General features: G+C 39.0%; 1 protein-coding gene across 35 annotated transcripts in view; it reads right to left on the bottom strand.

Annotated features, from left to right (window-relative positions):
• The window catches only part of RBFOX1 (RNA binding fox-1 homolog 1), a 2,636,561-nt gene that overhangs the window by 482,697 nt on the left and 2,140,037 nt on the right, over positions 1 to 13,827 (bottom strand). The gene's annotated exons all lie outside the window — the stretch shown is intronic.

Raw genomic sequence — 13,827 nt, 5'->3', positions numbered from 1 at the left:
TTTTGATCATCTATGGAAATATTTTTTCCATCGGTTTGTCTATGTATGATGAAATCAACATGTACTAACAATTACTCATAAAAATCTAATCCTTCCAAGTCTACCTAAGTACCCAGGTCATCTTGTTTACCCTTTTAAAATAGAGGTACAATAGTAGTTTTCCTCTAGTCTTCTACAGCTTCCCCAGTGTTCCAAGACTTATTGAAAATCAACATTAATGGTCAGATTGCTCCTCAGCCAACTTTTTTTTTAAAACTCTTGGATACAAGTTATCCAGATCTGCTGATTTACAAATGTCTAGCTTTAGGGTATGTCTACATTAGGTCGAATTTATAAAGTCGTTTTTTAGAAATCGTTTTTATACAGTCGATTGTGTGTGTCCCCACACAAAATGCTCTAAGTGCATTAAGTCAGCGGACTGCATCCACAATAACAAGGCTAGCGTTGACTTCTGGAGCGTTGCACTGTGGGTAGCTATCCCACAGTTCCCGCAGTCTTCACCGCCCACTGGAATTCTGGGTTGAGATCCCAATGCCTGATGGGGCAAAAACAGTGTCGCGGGTGGTTCTGGGTACACGTTGTCAGGCCCCCCTCTCCCTCCCTCCCTCCGTGGAAGCAATGGCAGACAATCATTTCGTGCCTTTTTTCCTGGGTTACCTGAGCAGACGCCATACCACGGCAAGCATGGAGCCCGCTCAGCTCATCATCACCGTACGTCTCCTGGGTGCTGGCAGATGTGGGACTGCATTGCTACACAGCAGCAGCTCATTGCCTTTTGGCAGCAGATGGTGCATTACGATTGGTAGCCATCGTTGTCCTGGGTGCTCTTTTAGCCAACCTTGGTGAGATCAGTCAGGGGTGCCTGGCCAGACATGGGAGTGACTCAGCCAGGTCATTCCCATCTTCTGTCGAGCACCCAGGAGATGATGATGGCTGGCACTCATACTGCACCGTCTTCTGCCAGCCTAAGATGTAAAAGATAGACGGAGTGGATCAAAACAAGAAATTGACCCGATATGTTTTGTGAAATCAATGGCCTGCTAAACCCAGGGTTTTGAGTTCAATCCTTGAGGGGGTTATTCTGTGTGACAGTTGTTTGTGTTTTTCCTTGATGCAAAACCACTCCTTTTGTTGATTTTAATTCCCTGTAAGCCATGTCGTCAGTCGCCCCTCCCTCCGTCAGAGCAATGGCAGACAATTGTTTCACGCAAAACCAGGCGAGGAGGTGACAGCAGCCTGGTGACAAGAGTAATGAGGACATAGACATGGACATAGACTTCTCACAAAGTATGGCTCGGGCAATGTGCCCCAGCAATGTTCACATCATGCTGATGAGCTCTGCATGGTCACCTGTGCTGATCAGCTCGCCATGTTGGCCAAACAGGAAATGAAATTCAAAAGTTTGTGGGCCTTTTCCTGTCTACATGGCCCGTGCATTTGAGTTGAGAGTGCTGTCCAGAGAAGTCACAATGGAGCACTCTGGGATAGTTCCCAGAGGCTACTACCGTCGAATTGCATCCACACTACCCCAAATTCGACCCGGCAAGGCCGATTTCAGCACTAATCCCCTCGGAGTAAAGAAAAAGGGCTTCGTTGTGTGGACGGGTCCAGGGTTAAATCGAGGTAACACTGCTAAATTCGACCTAAAGTCGTAGTGCAGACCAGGACTTAGAGGCTGCTGTTTAACGTTCTCTCAAATTACTGTTGGAATGGAAAGTATTTCATCATACTATGTTATGACTACATCATTTAGCTTCTTCTCAAATACAGAAGAGAAATACTTATTGAAATTTTCTGCCTCATCTTGCATTATTTTTGATAATTGTTCCATCTAGTAATGGACCCATACCATTGTTAGGATTTCTTTTGTTCCTAATATACTTAGAAAACCCCTCTTGCTTATTGTTCTTAACTCTTCTGGCCATAGTTTTCTCCTTGTTTCTCCTTTTGCCTCTTTTCTCAATTTTCTTCAATTCCTAGCTTCTGATTAACATTCCTTACGATAAACTTCCCTTTCTTCCATTTGTTTTCACTTCTCCTCGAAGCCTAGTGAGTGTTTTTTTTTGTTAAACTAGTGTGGCCTTCTTTATCAACTGTAGCTTTCGGGACAGCTAGTAAAATGTTCTTAAACAGTTCCCGATTATCATTCATATTTTTCATATTAAACTTTTGCCCAACTGACTTGACTCCTAATTATTTTCAGTTTTGTATAATCAAGTCTCAGTCAGTTGTACACAAGCTATTGCTAATTTTTAGTTCTGTGATCAATTCCTCTTTATCCATCAAGATGAGGTCTAATATAGAATTACCCCATGTTGGGGGCAACACTTTCTGAGTTAATAAATTATCATCCATAATGTTTTAGAAATTAGAGGTTGTTTTAGTACTGGTAACATGAGACCTCCAGCATGTGTCACTCAGAATGAAGTCCCCCATAACACATCTCTTTTTCCTACACATTAAGAACAGTTGCTTAAGGAAATGGTCTGTGTAACAAGGTGGCTGGCCCTCTGTGATTGAAATAGATCCAGCTCCACTTTGCCAAAGCAGGTGCTCCTAGATGAGCCAATTAAGGGGCAGAGCTGCACATAGGCCAGGAAATGTCAGAGAATGTTCAGTGAGGTGAGAACTAGAAAGGGAATTGCAGAGTAAAGCCTCCTGCAGTGGTCACTGAAGAAAGGAGTTGGGGCTGGGTGAGACCATCCTTCTGAAAGTTTAGTTTTCCTTTGGGAGAAAGCAAAGGCAGCAGGCCAGGCCTTGGATCTTCTGCAGTGACTCAGACTGCAGAAAGGGACAGTACTATAGAGAGGAGGAGCTCTGACCAGATCATGGCTGGGTGGAAAATTTGTTCTTGTGGTTGGAACTTCATGTTAATAAAGAAACCAGACCCAGGAAGGTCTGTGAGTGGATGACCAAACTATGTGGAGTTTTGTTTAAGAAGCCCTGAAGAATGGGAAAACAGGGACAAAGCATTGCAGAGGCACCTGTGGTCATGAAAGGGCACTCCAGTGGCAGACACTGCATTATAGTCTCCAGAGTGAATTGATGGTCAATAGCAGACACTAACTCATACCCCAACTTGTGCTCTCTATATTAGAACATTGATTCACTGAGAACTAAAAGTGCTGGAAAGTCATATGAGCACTGGCATGTTAAAGTGGGTGAAGTTCAAGTTGTGGTTCATGGGGAATGATATTGGAGGCAATGCTAAAGTATATGCCTGCAGCTGAAGAAGACGGTATGCAATATTAGGTGACAACTTTCCATTGCCTTGCTTTGGGTTTGTGTCAGGTATATTATGTGTGTAGCAACACTAACTTCTTCACATCATAATTAGAAAATACTACAATTATGTTATTAATCCTACTTTTTTCTGTCTACCTCCTTTCACTAATCATGTGATGGTTTGATATTGCGCAGCTTTGTGCATTTTGTCTCCCCTCCTCTTCCTTTTATATAAATGGTGATCAGCGTTATGTAATCAGCACTTTCTGTGCTGAGCCAGTTTTTTAGGAACTTTGTACTACTTCAGGAAATACTAGCTTGGTGCAGGGAGATGGGCTATTCAGGAAAAGAGTAAAATCTATGGTACTTGCAGTTAGGAGAAGTTTCATTGCTGCTAATAATTGTAGCACATTCTCTTCTATATTAGAATATTACCTAACTACCATATGAAAAGTAGTAATTGGCTGAAGACAAATGTTGAATCTCACATACCAAACAAAAGTGTGTGTAGAGGTACACATTATATGCTTGCTGTCATCTCCCAGTATTTGCTATTAAGTCAGTCATACAGTCAAAAAGTGGGGGAGGAGGGATAGCTCAGTGGTTTGAGCATGGGCCTGCTAAACCCAGAGTTACAAGCTCAATCCTTGAGAAGGCCATTTAGGGAACTGGGGTAAAAATTCTGTCTGGGGATCAGTCCTGCTTTGAGCAGGGGGTTGGACTACATGACCTGCTGAGGTCCTTTCCAACCCTACTATACTATGAAAAGGTCATTTTATTAACCATTGTTTTAGGGCATGATTCTGCGAACCCTACTCACGTTGAATAGCAAAATACTGACACAATTAGTCTTCATGGCTTCAGTGGGACTCCTTGTATGAATAACTAGTACTCAACATGTGTAAGGGTTGAAGAATCTCTTTTATTTTGCATATTATAAATATGTTAACAACAACATACTACAGTGTTTGTTTCATGGGCTTAGAGGACTTTAAAAACTGACTAATTCTTATAGCTGGAGTCAGTATTAATGCCCTATTGCATAGCACTTGACTGAAGGCATAGTGAGTGCACAGTGACAGATTTCGACTGGAATCAGAGTTAGTGCCCAACTGCGGTATCACACAACACTGGACTGGAAATGGAGTAAGTTCATAGCCTCGTACCCAGCAATGAAATGGAGGTTGAAGGAGTACACAGCCGCAGTGTTACTCATTCAGTCATGCAAAACAATGTCATCCATGCAAAACATGCCTAAGCAATTCTCTTTCCTGATGAAATATGAAAAAGAGCTGTCCAGGCGGGTTTAAAGGGTGATACATATTATGTTCAATATACGGATATATTTGAAAGAAAAGTGCTACATGGACATCAGCACTATAAACAGAAACAATTACTCAGTGCCTCTGAGTACCTTGTCAGAATTATATATTTCAATTTGGACGGACCATCTCTCTTTCCTCACATCCACTCTTATTTTCCTTCCACACGATGTGTTTGCGGGCACATATCTGGCACACACCTGGTACTGTCTGTCAAGCCCCAGGTCTCTGTGCCTGAAGCAAGATCCAGTATCTGGGCAAATGCATATTTTCTGAGCCGGTCCTCTTTCATTTACCATGTCCCCTCATCAGCTGTTGTTGCAAGTCTTTAATTTCACTGGGAGGGAAAGTGAATAAATCCTCTGGATCCTGGGAAAGAGCCAGCAGAAAGTGCTGAACTAATAAGAGTCTGTGTCTATGCCCCAGAAACCAAACAGCTCATGCCTATGATGCTACAATGCTTCCAGCTTGGGATTCTGAGCCTGGTTCCAAAAACTCATATCACTGGCTTCAACAATCATTACTACATTAATATAATTGGTTTAACTAGCAAGACACATCTGAGTACAGCTTTTAAAAACGGAAAGGTCCAGATGCAATAAACCCTATAATTACTGCAGTGCTGGAAAAGGAATGTGAAGAGGTTGTTCCAAGTGATTTTTTTTACATCAAATATACTATCTGTAGCATTAGGTAGGCAGGCAGGCAAGCAGATAGACACTGCTTTTCATCTTCAAAACACTGTAAAACCATTAGTACCTTCAATTTAAGTCAGAGGTAGGTAAGTAACCCCATTTTACAGAGGGAGAAACAGTTTTAATGACTTTCCAAGGTCAGAGACACTCTGGCCAGAAGAGCTTTGTCAGACCTGGAATGAGAATTCAGGAGTCTTGTGCTCTGATGACTGAATCAGATCAATCCTTGACTGCATCCACTAAGTGATCCCAGAATATAAATAATAAAAACATGAGAAACTTCTGAGGGACCAAACAAGGTGAACAGGCAACACAGTAACAGATGAAATTCAATATTGATAAGTGAAAAGTAATGCATGTCAGAAAGAAAAATATGAGCAACTTATGTACCTTACTAAGCTCTAAATAAACTATTTCAACTCAAGAAATGGACTGTGCACAGTATTGGTCTACCCCATCTCCAAAAGGATATTACAGAAAAAGATGGGGAACTACAGACCAGTCAGCCTGACTTTGCTACCTGGGAAGCTACTAGAGCAATGTATAACACGGACGATTTGTGAACACTTGGAGGATGAAGGGCTAAATCACTAGCAGCCAGCATAGATTTACCAAGAACAAATAATGCCAAACCAGCTTGATTTCTTTCTTTGACAAGGTAACTAATTTGGTCAATGGGGGAATATGGTGGACATAATATACCTGGACTTCAGCAAGGCTTTTGACACAGTCCCACATGACATTCTGATAAATAAGCTGGAGAAATGCAGGCTCAACAGAACTACACCACTAAGTGGATACATAATTGGTGAAGCAACCACAAACAAAGAGTAACTAATAAAGGAATGATGTCAGATTGGAAGGAGGTCTCAAGTGGAGACCACTGTTCTGGATCCAGTGTTGTTTAACATCTGTATTAATGACCTGGACGTACATATAAGAGAGCATACTCATTAAGTTTGCACATGACACAAATCTGGGGTGGGGTGCTCCAATACTTTGGAGGATAGAGCTAAAATTCAGAGGGATCTTGATAAATTGGAGAACTGGGCTGTAGACGACAAAATGAAATTCAACAAAGACAAATATAAGGGGCAACATTTAGGGAAAAAAATCCAAATGCACAAATACAGAATGGGGGGAAACTGGCTTGGCAGCAGCACTGCTGGGAAAGATCTAGGAGTTCTGGTGGATTACAACCTCAACATGAGTAGCAATGCAATGCTATTGCAAAAAAAGCAAATGCAATTTTAGGTTGCATTAACAGAAGCATAGCATGCAATTCATGGGAAGTGATAGTACCACTCCACTCAGCGCTGGTTAGGCCTCAACTGGAGTAACGTGTCGAATTTTGGCCAACAATGTATAGAAACGATGTAGAGAAACTAGAAAGGATCCAGAGATGAGTGACAAAGATGACCAAAGGGACGACATGCAAGCTATATGAGCAAATCTGAAGGAACTGGGTATGTTTAGTTTGTAAAAGAAACGATTAAGGGGGATATGCTAGCTGTCTTCAGATACTTGAAAGGCTCACAAAAAAAAAGATGGAGAAAAGTTCTTTTTTGCCACAGAAGGCAGAACAAGAGGCAGTGGGTTTCAAACCACAGCATAGCAGATTTAGATTGAATCTCAGGAAAAACTTCCTAACTGTAAGAACTGTAGGACAATGGAACATAGTGTCTCAGGAGGTTGTGGAAGCTTTTTCACTGGAGCTTTTCAAAAGGAGGCTGGATAGCCATCTATCTTGGATGGTTTAGACCCAAAAAATCTTGCATGTTTGCAGGAGGTCAGACTAGATGATCCTTGTGGTCCCTTCTAGCCCTGTGATTCTATGATGGAGCCCAGAGGCAAGCAACAAGAATGATTAGGGGAATGGAAAAACTAATATGAAGAAAGGTTGAAAAGACTGCTGTTTCTTTTTAATCTTATAAAGGAGATATGATAAAAGTACACAAAAGAATCAATGGTCTAGAGAAGATAAATTGAGAGTTTCTGTTCTCCCTATCTCATAATATAAAAGTAAGGGGATATTCAATGAAATTGAAAGGCAGCAAATTCAAAACTGATAAAAAATACTGTTTCTATGCAAAACTGTAATCTGTGGAACTCATTGCCACAGAATGTCATTGAGGCCCAGAACTTGGTAAGATTCAGAGAGAGACTGGATATTTATATGGATAACAAAAATATCCACACTTAGATCCGTAATCACAACATCAAATAAAAATGGAGAGAATATAAAATCTCATGCTTCATAGTTTAAACCAGAGGTAGGCAACCTATGGCACGCATGCCGAAGGCAGCACACAAGCTGATTTTCAGTGGCACTCACGCTGCCTGGGTCCTGGCCACTGGTCCTGGGGTCTCTGCATTTTAATTGAATTTTAAATGAAGCTTTTAAAACATTTTAAAAACCTTATTTACTTTACATACAATAATAGTTTAGTTATATATTATAGACTTATAGAAAGAGCCCTAAAACATTAAAATGTATTATTGGCCTGCGAAACTTTAAATTAGAGTAAATAAATGAAGACTCGGCACACCACTTCTGAAAGGTTGCCAACCCCTGGTTTAAACTATTAGTCAAACAAGAAGGGGTTAGAGGGGGAAGAAACTACCCTGAAGGGACATATTATCCCACATATCTGTCTTTTGTGGAATTTCTTGCACCTTCCTCTGAAGCATCTGGTGTTGGCCATTCTCAGAGACAGAATACTGAACTAGATGGGCCATGGCTCTGATCCAGTATGGCAGCCTCCATGTTCCTCAGAGATTTTGAAAGAACTGAGGAGACCCTGGTATAGTGCATGAATGTGTTATATAACCCCCCCCTCCCCCCGAGACACTTGGCTTAAACATCCTGGCTTTTTTATATTCCTGAACTCAGACTTCCAACTGTGCCTAGATGTTTGTGTTGAATTTTTCAAAATCTTGAAAAACTAAATATTTCACTTGTGAGATCACTCAGATTTCTTCCTAAATTTCCCAAGGGGAAATGGCCAGCCACTGTTAAGTTAGTGACCATAAAACACTCGGAGCGCATCTTAAAACTCTTCACTACCCAATCTAAATATGTGGGACATATTTTGAACATTCACTTGCAGTTCAACTCCAAGTTGTGGGGCCACTAGGTTATTATTTATGCTGAACTAGAGACCAGTAATGGACCAGGATCTAGGTGCTGTACAAACACCAAAGATAGCCCTTTGCCAAAGATTTAACAATCTACAGAATAAAAATGAAGAGGTTAATATATTGAGACTTAAGCTACAAAGTATAGGGAGGTTGAGGGGGAGGGGTTACACATCAGACAAATGGCAGATAGCACTCAGATTCACATCAGGACTTCTCTTCTCAAAAGATTATAAAACTAAATTAAGAAAAGGGATGAAGAAACAGAAATATGGGTTCATTCTGAGGACACTACAAAGTGAGGAAAATGGCACATCTGTTTGCTCATGATCACTGGGAAAGTAAGTCCTTGTTCCAGTATTACAAACTCATCATCTGGCATGAAAAGAAGAAATCATTCACAAGCCAATATACAATAACCACTGCTTGATAAGAACACTGGGTTTTCCTCAGATCTCTAAAATGTACTGGTGTCTCTATAGATCTTGTTTTCTATTCTCAAGTCTTCCTTTCCCAAAAAGCTCTACCTATCATTAACTCAAGCAAAGGTGATGTTGAAATCTGTGTTTTAAACTATGTTTCCTGTTACTTTATCACAACTTTTAGGACCCTTCTTGGGGAAACACTGAGAACACAGTAACAAACAAAAACAAAAAGGAAAGACTTTGAAAAAAAATTGAGAAATAATGAAGGACAAACATTATATAATGTCAAAAACCACATGCTTGTTCAAGCTGTGGATATGTGGATGAGTGATCTTAGCTTGGCTGGAGTGACTATAATAAAGCATTGTTTGACGATGCAATATACATGTAAATGGACAGATATGTAAGAGAAAAAGGTAATGAAGGAGCTATAAAACAAAATAAATTGTATACCTCTTGCTGATCAGGTAGGAAATGTCATTAAGATTGATGGGGTTATTTGAGACTCTGCTATCAACTATGCTAAAGCATATACACATCTGCATGGTATTTCCATAAAGCCTCTGAAATCACAGGAATGAAGAATGAGATTATGATGAGCTACAAAGGGCTAAATTGGCTCCGAAAGGCCATCAAACCATGTGAACTGTCAATGAACCAGCACAATAGAAAAAAGAAATGAACTAGTGTTACCAGTCAAGGCGATTTCTCCAAACACTGTAGACTGAATTTCCGTTTCTTCCCGATAAGCGTATTATTTCATTAAGTTTATAAATCTTGACTTGCAAAAAACATTTCTGCTTTTCACCTAATGCATTCTGTTGTACTGAAGTATACTATTGAGAGTTTTCTAAGGCATATTTCCTCTCAGTCAGAAGCATGAAATTCAGTTATTGAAAAGCTTGCAGGAAATATAGTGGGCATGTGTTTGTCACTCTTGCAAATCCTTGTTCTGTGGCTGACATGATTTGGAGATCACCTTTTAAAGCTTATCTAAGAGAAGAATAAGACAGCATTCACAGTGCTTCAACTCAAACACAATATGGTCAGTAACAAAGTATGTTAACACATGATTGGCAGAGATGTTTCATTCCCAGCTTTCCAACTGTGTCGTCTTTTCTTTTTTCAATAAAATATGAGGTCCTGTAAATATATTTCTTTTCAGCTCCTGAACATTCAGGTAATACCAGAGTAAAGATGGTTAAGTTTCATTTTAAATATGAATGAATAGCAAAATCACTATTTCAACTTTCTACATGAAAGATTTAAAGCAAACTTACTTATTTGGCATGTCTTCTTTTGAAATTACAAAGTCAAACAATTTCAGCAATTAGATACCCACAATTTAGCAATATTGCTAGGCACTCATCATTAGCAAATCTATTTTAATAAGCAAGTTTCACTAGATAATAGGAGAGATTCTCATCCAAGAAACCCACACCAATAGCACAGGATTGTTAATGCAAAAAGTGAAGGGAGGACAAATGAATATTTACTACAATCTAATAAATATTTTATTGAGTACAAAAAGTCCACTCAGTTAAAACACTCCATTATGATCTTGGAAAAGCTTCGCTTACACAGAAAATATTCTGATGTCAAGGCAGAGCAACCACCATTTTAAAATGTTACCATGGCAACCTGTGGCAACATGGGAAAGTGCAATCCATAGTTCACATCCAGTATTTAGCCTTTTCAAATATTACTTTACATGAAGAGAAACCCTAAGTGTCTGACAATATTTCTAAACAGAGCCTCTTGAACTGACATTAATGACTAGGAGACAAATCCTGACAGATGCTGTGCACCTATCTGCTACTCCCACTGATTTTGATGGGATTTGAAGGTACATGCCACATCTGTCAGGATTTGGCCCTGTATTCCTTTGGGTGCTTAATGGAAGCACAATGTTTAGTTCTGTAAGGATGGTTTTAGTTAACCCCAGGACTAGTTGTCAGACTATTAAGCGGGTGTATATGATTATTACTGTTCCAACAACATTTTAGTTTTTCTTTCTATAAAACACAGGTCCTGATTCTGCTCTCAAACTAGAAAAGAGGCCTGGTTCTTCTCTCACTAAGACTTATTATACATCCATACACCTCTTTTAATTTGAATGGAGTTGCTCCTAACTGCACCGTATAAGAAAGAGCACAGTCAGGCACAAAGTTTTTTTAATTAGTAAAAATAAAATGTAAATTCATGCGTTATAAAAGTGGTGGTGGTGCTTTTTTATTTTATTTTATTTTATTTTATGTTTTATTTTATTTTTTGGAAGGGGTAATAAAATGCTCCTTTCATGGGTAGGGGGAGAATAATAATAATAAAATCGTTACGTTTAGCTTGCAATCACTCCATTTTTGAGAACATCCCAAAATGCACACATTTATAGCATCTTCAAAATTGTTACTGGCACAAACTAAACAACAGCTGAAGATCACTTTTTTTCTCTTTTTTTTTTTGGTATGTGTAAGGCATAGTGAGTGTTCATGCAATACTTTTGTACCAAGTCCTTTTTAGTAGACTTTTCTAACTAAATCTTTAAGAGGATTTTTGAAAGACTATCAAATAGATACTTTTCATCAATATATGTTTCTGCAGTGATGGGAAAACAGCAAAACAGAGTTTGGAAGTCAGTGAGAATGCTTATTTAAAAATTCTCTTCAAACAGTCCCAACTTCTGGAATTGAACAAAATTTGCATGGAAATCTCACAGAAACATCCTCTTTCACTGTATTTCAATAGCTCCTGACTGCAAAATTGCGGCACAGAAATGCAAGGGTGTGGGAAGATGTAAAAATGAAAGAAAAACTGAAATACTCTATCTATAGGGGGCAAAAGTTGGCAGAAGGTTTATTTTCTGGTTTGTCTGTCTCTGATCTTATGGAACATGAAGGCCTTTTGCTATGCAAGTTTACAGATTCTGATTACAACAGTTTGTCATGAAATATACATTGTATTGTATGTGACCTATGACAAGCAGAAGACTTTCAAACAGCATGTCCAACTGAAACCCTTTTTTAAAACCCCAATTCATAGAATACTATGAGCATAACAGACATATATTTACAAAGCCTTTGTTATATTAATAACATGCCCAAATACCTTAAGTAACAAATTTTGCTAAAACACAGCAATGTACACATTACTAACTTAGACAAGCATTTTCATAGAGTATGAAGGTTTTATTTGGCCCATTTGTGTATTAATTACTCTCACCATTTTAGAAAACTAAACAGAGTCAAGATCATACAAATTTCCGGTAACGGGACCAAATATTCCCCACGTCACCTGCTGCTGCTTCTCCCTTTCCCTCTTTCTTTTTCTTTTCTTTTTTAAATGTTTTCTTTGGATTGATTATGGAGTCCGAGCATCATTCTTATTGCACATAGTTATAGTTACACCTTATTTCTAAAAAAGTGCCAAGTAGTATTGAACATTCCACTGCAAATGAAGTCTAAATAACTAAACACATGGAATAATTCACACACTCTGCATAGTTGTATCTGTGATGATATAACTGTTATCTTGTGTTGGCATTTTAATTTTTACCTGTGCTTTTAAAAATATATTTGGCTAATTAACTGCACGTTGAACATATTTTGGAATCAGCTGTTGCCCACATTGCCTCAGTTCGGTCCCCCTTTTTTCACAGATATTAATGGCCCTTGTTACAACGGATCTCATTAGGTTGTTTCCATGTTGCAAACATTCATTTATAACTGTCAGTGTTTCACATGTGTAAATCTTTAAGTTCTTTATGTAACTGCTGTATAGCACACTGCCTTCCATTTGTAAAGAGTCCTTTATATTGCACAATTTTTTTTGTCTATTGTCAAGACATGTCTCCCATTATTTTTAACAAATTACCATCAGATTCTTTAAATGATAGAATGGGAAAAGCTTTAAACACCCAGTGAATCCTGAATTATTAAAGATAAAAGGGTACTTTGGTATATTTATTATCACATTGAAGGAAATCATCATCATAGATGTCTGGATTATGCTCTTATCTTTTTAAATGGCCCCCTCAACAGTGAGATAAACTTGAAGATGCATTGCTATAAACTTCCAGACATGGTTTCAATTTTCTACTGCTTTGTTTCTGAACTGCCACTTCATAACACAGAATTTTTCTCTGAGCAAAAGAATGGGCACGTTGTTACTGCTTTATTGTACTGACCACCTGGTAGAGAAGCTAATGCCTAACGAGCAGCCCAGTCTATGCTCTTCCCTCTGTTCTTTGGTGCCTCCCTTTCTAACTCTGCAACAGCTAATGAAAGTTTAATTACCAGCAACCCCACTGGACTGGATCAGAGGAGTGACCCACGCTCATGAATCCCAGTCTCCTTGCCTCCCCCCCCCTTTTTTTTTCCTTTTTGGTGGGTGGAGGGAAGGGATTTAACCTATTTTGACAAAATTACATGTGTACAGGGTTTTGTCCCCCCCACCCCTCCAAAATAAATTATAGTGTCAGGAGATTTTTTACTACTGAGCAAGTAAATTTAGGAGATTAGAGAGATTGGTAAAAATGTTTAAACCACCTAAGTGAGTTAGGATCCTAATGGTATGTCTACACCACCACCACCACAACAAAAAAGTGTGTTCTTGGTTCAGACTACCTAACTTGCATTAGCTGGTTAAAATAGCAGTGAAGACATGGCAACTTGACTTTTAAATCAAATTAGCAGCTTGCGTGTAAACCGACACTGCCCTAGAAGGCCTGAACTGGAGCTGCTAACCTTAGTTAAAGGCATTGTGTTTTTCACTGCCATTTTAACCCAATTTAGCTAGCCTAAGTGAAGAAAGCACTTTTTTTTTTGCAGTGTAGATCTACCCTCAGTCTCTTTGAAAGTCAATGAGTGTTAGGCTCCTAAGTACCTAAGTCACTTATGAAAACAGAACTCAGGATCCAAACTCAATTAGGTGCTTTAGAAAATTTCATCCATGGAGTCTTTCTCCTCAATTATTGGTAGAAATCTAGCCCAGGTCAATAAAAAACCAAGAGTAGTTACCATATGA

Source organism: Mauremys reevesii, linkage group 10 (assembly GCF_016161935.1).
Source record: "Mauremys reevesii isolate NIE-2019 linkage group 10, ASM1616193v1, whole genome shotgun sequence".
NCBI classification, from domain to species: domain Eukaryota; kingdom Metazoa; phylum Chordata; order Testudines; family Geoemydidae; genus Mauremys; species Mauremys reevesii.
The sequence above is the reverse complement of the archived record's forward strand: the minus strand, read 5'-3'. Positions and strand labels throughout refer to the sequence as shown.